The sequence below is a fragment of the Acanthochromis polyacanthus genome, chromosome 17 (genome assembly GCF_021347895.1).
Source record: "Acanthochromis polyacanthus isolate Apoly-LR-REF ecotype Palm Island chromosome 17, KAUST_Apoly_ChrSc, whole genome shotgun sequence".
NCBI lineage: Eukaryota > Metazoa > Chordata > Actinopteri > Pomacentridae > Acanthochromis > Acanthochromis polyacanthus.
This window is the reverse complement of record NC_067129.1, coordinates 38,607,350-38,612,204: the sequence shown is the minus strand read 5'-3', so window position 1 is coordinate 38,612,204 and position 4,855 is coordinate 38,607,350.

Genomic DNA, 4,855 nt, shown 5'->3' with positions numbered 1-4,855 from the left:
TTTTGACACACAAATTTCTTATTCAGAATGACTTGAAATGTGATAAATATGAAGGCAAATGATGTTTAATGTCTTCTGGATTGATGGAATTGCAGTGACAACATATTTGAGCAAACTGTGGATTTCAGTTAAGGAACAGCATTTTCAGCGCAGAAAAATCATGAAGGCTGCTTAAACGTGAAGTTCCTGTTGATACACAAATTTCTTCTTCAAAATGACTTGAAATGTCATAAATATGGAGGTAAATGATGTATAATGTCTTCTGGGTGGAAGGAAATGCAGGGACAACATATTTGAGCAAAATGTGTAGGAACAGCATAAACGTTCAAAAAAATCATGACTGCTGCAATAACGTGAAGTTCATGTTGAAACACAAATTTATTCTTCAGAATGATTCTAAATGTGATAAATATGTAGGCAAATGATGTTTAATGTCTTCTGGATTGAATGATTTGCAGGGACAACATATTTGAGCAACTGTGAATCTCTGCTGAGGAACAGCATTTTAAGAGCAGAAAAATCGTGAATTCTGCATAAACATTAGCTTCATGCTGACACACAAATTTCTTCTTCAAAATGACTTGAAATGTGATAAATATGGAGGTAAATGATGTTTAAGGTGTTCTGGATTTAAGGAATTGAAGGGACAACATATTTGAGCAAACTGTGCAGGAACAGGATTTTAAGCCCAGAAAAATCATGAAAGTGCTAAAACGTGAAGTTCCTGATGACACACAACTTTCTTCTTCAGAATGACTTGAATGTGTTAAATATGAAGGCAAATGATGTTTAAGGTCGCCTGGATGGAAGGAATTGCATAGACAACATATTTGAGCAACTGCGAATCTCTGCTGAGGAACAGCATTTTAAGAGCAGAAAAATCGTGAATTCTGCATAAACATTAGCTTCATGTTGACACACAAATTTCTTGTTCAGAATGGCTTGAAATGGGATGAATATGTAGGCAAATGATGTTTAATGTCTTCTGGATTGAATGATTTGCAGGGACAACATATTTGAGCAATCTGTGCAGGAACAGGATTTTAAGCCCAGAAAAATCATGAAGGTGCTGAAACGTCAAGTTCCTGCTGTCACACAAATTTGTTCTTCAGAATGACTTGAAATGTGATAAATATGAATGCAAATGATGTTTAATGTCTTCTGGACTGATGGAATTTTAGTGACGACATACTTGAGCAAAATGTGTGTCACAATTGTGATCAAATGTGGATCAGTATCACAATTTTAAGCGCAGAAATATCATGAAGACTGCATACACGTGAAGTTCATGTTGACACCCCACGTTCCTTCATCAGAAGGAAGAAATTGCATTAACAACATATTTGAGTGAACTGTGCAAGGAACAGGATTTTTAAGCGTAGAAAGACCATTAACGTCAAAGTCGTGTTGACACACAAATTTCTTGTTCAGAATGGCTTGAAATGTGATGAATATGTAGGCAAATGATGTTTAATGTGTTCTGTATGGAAGGAATTGAAGGGATGACATACTTCGGCAAAATGTGTATTTCAGAACAGGATTACCATTTTAAGCTCAGAAAAATCATGACAGACTGCATAAACGTGAAGTTCTTTTTGACACACAAATTACTTTTTCAGAATGACTTGAAATGTGATAAATATGAAGGCAAATGATGTTTAATGTCTTCTGGATTGATGGAATTGCAGTGACAACATATTTGAGCAAACTGTGGATTTCAGTTAAGGAACAGCATTTTCAGCGCAGAAAAATCATGAAGGCTGCTTAAACGTGAAGTTCCTGTTGATACACAAATTTCTTCTTCAGAATGACTTGAATGTGTTAAATATAAAGGCAAATGATGTTTAATGTTTTCTGCATTTCTTCAAAATGACTTGAAATGTCATAAATATGGAGGTAAATGATGTATAATGTCTTCTGGGTGGAAGGAAATGCAGGGACAACATATTTGAGCAAAATGTGTAGGAACAGCATATAACGTTCAAAAAAATCATGACTGCTGCAATAACGTGAAGTTCATGTTGAAACACAAATTTATTCTTCAGAATGATTCTAAATGTGATAAATATGTAGGCAAATGATGTTTAATGTCTTCTGGATTGAATGATTTGCAGGGACAACATATTTGAGCAACTGTGAATCTCTGCTGAGGAACAGCATTTTAAGAGCAGAAAAATCGTGAATTCTGCATAAAACATTAGCTTCATGCTGACACACAAATTTCTTCTTCAAAATGACTTGAAATGTGATAAATATGGAGGTAAATGATGTTTAAGGTGTTCTGGATTTAAGGAATTGAAGGGACAACATATTTGAGCAAACTGTGCAGGAACAGGATTTTAAGCCCAGAAAAATCATGAAAGTGCTAAAACGTGAAGTTCCTGATGACACACAACTTTCTTCTTCAGAATGACTTGAATGTGTTAAATATGAAGGCAAATGATGTTTAAGGTCGCCTGGATGGAAGGAATTGCATAGACAACATATTTGAAGCAACTGCGAATCTCTGCTGAGGAACAGCATTTTAAGAGCAGAAAAAATCGTGAATTCTGCATAAACATTAGCTTCATGTTGACACACAAATTTCTTGTTCAGAATGGCTTGAAATGGGATGAAATATGTAGGCAAATGATGTTTAATGTCTTCTGGATTGAATGATTTGCAGGGACAACATATTTGAGCAATCTGTGCAGGAACAGGATTTTAAGCCCAGAAAAATCATGAAGGTGCTGAAACGTCAAGTTCCTGCTGTCACACAATTTGTTCTTCAGAATGACTTGAAATGTGATAAATATGAATGCAAATGATGTTTAATGTCTTCTGGACTGATGGAATTTTAGTGACGACATACTTGAGCAAAATGTGTGTCACAATTGTGATCAAATGTGGATCAGTATCACATTTTAAGCGCAGAAATATCATGAAGACTGCATACACGTGAAGTTCATGTTGACACCCCACGTTCCTTCATCAGAAGGAAGAAATTGCATTAACAACATATTTGAGTGAACTGTGCAAGGAACAGGATTTTTAAGCGTAGAAAGACCATTAACGTCAAAGTCGTGTTGACACACAAATTTCTTGTTCAGAATGGCTTGAAATGTGATGAATATGTAAGGCAAATGATGTTTAATGTGTTCTGTATGGAAGGAATTGAAGGGGATGACATACTTCGGACAAAATGTGTATTTCAGAACAGGATTACCATTTTTAAGCTCAGAAAAATCATGACAGACTGCATAAACGTGAAGTTCTTTTTGACACACAAATTACTTTTTCAGAATGACTTGAAATGTGATAAATATGAAGGCAAATGATGTTTAATGTCTTCTGGATTGATGGAATTGCAGTGACAACATATTTGAGCAAACTGTGGATTTCAGTTAAGGAACAGCATTTTCAGCGCAGAAAAATCATGAAGGCTGCTTAAACGTGAAGTTCCTGTTGATACACAAATTTCTTCTTCAGAATGACTTGAATGTGTTAAATATAAAGGCAAATGATGTTTAATGTTTTCTGGATTGAATGATTTTGCAAGGACAACATATTTGAGGCAATCTCTGCAGGAACAGGATTTTAAGCCCGAGAAAAATCATAAAGGTGCTGAAACGTGAAGTTGCTGCTGTCACACAAATTTCTTCTTCAAAATGACTTGAAATGTGATAAATATGGAGGTAAATGATGTATAATGTCTTCTGGGTGGAAGGAAATGCAGGGACAACATATTTGAGCAAAATGTGTAGGAAACAGCATAACTTTCAAAAAAATCATGACTGCTGCAATACGTGAAGTTCATGTTGAAAACAAATTTATTCTTCAGAATGATTCTAAATGTGATAAATATGTAGGCAAATGATGTTTAATGTCTTCTGGATTGAATGATTTGCAGGGACAACATATTTGAGCAACTGTGAATCTCTGCTGAGGAACAGCATTTTAAGAGCAGAAAAATCGTGAATTCTACATAAACATTAGCTTCATGTTGACACACAAATTTCTTCTTCAAAATGACTTGAAATGTGATAAATATGGAGGTAAATGATGTTTAAGGTGTTCTGGATTTAAGGAATTGAAGGGACAACATATTTGAGCAAACTGTGCAGGAACAGGATTTTAAGCCCAGAAAAATCATGAAAGTGCTAAAACGTGAAGTTCCTGATGACACACAACTTTCTTCTTCAGAATGACTTGAATGTGTTAAATATGAAGGCAAATGATGTTTAAGGTCGCCTGGATGGAAGGAATTGCATAGACAACATATTTGAGCAACTGCGAATCTCTGCTGAGGAACAGCATTTTAAGAGCAGAAAAATCGTGAATTCTGCATAAACATTAGCTTCATGTTGACACACAAATTACTTCCTCAGAATGATTCTAAATGTGATAAATATGTAGGCAAATGATGTTTAATGTCTTCTGGATTGAATGATTTGCAGGGACAACATATTTGAGCAATCTGTGCAGGAACAGGATTTTAAGCCCAGAACAATCATGAAGGTGCTGAAACGTCAAGTTCCTGCTGTCACACAAATTTGTTCTTCAGAATGACTTGAAATGTGATAAATATGAATGCAAATGATGGTTAATGTCTTCTGGACTGATGGAATTTTAGTGATGACATACTTGAGCAAAATGTGTGTCACAATTGTGATCAAATGTGGATCAGTATCACAATTTTCAGCGCAGAAATATCATGAAGACTGCATACACGTGAAGTTCATGTTGACACCCCACGTTCCTTCATCAGAAGGAAGAAATTGCATTAAGAACATATTTGAGTGAACTGTGCAAGGAACAGGATTTTAAGCGTAGAAAGACCATTAACGTCAAAGTCGTGTTGACACACAAATTTCTT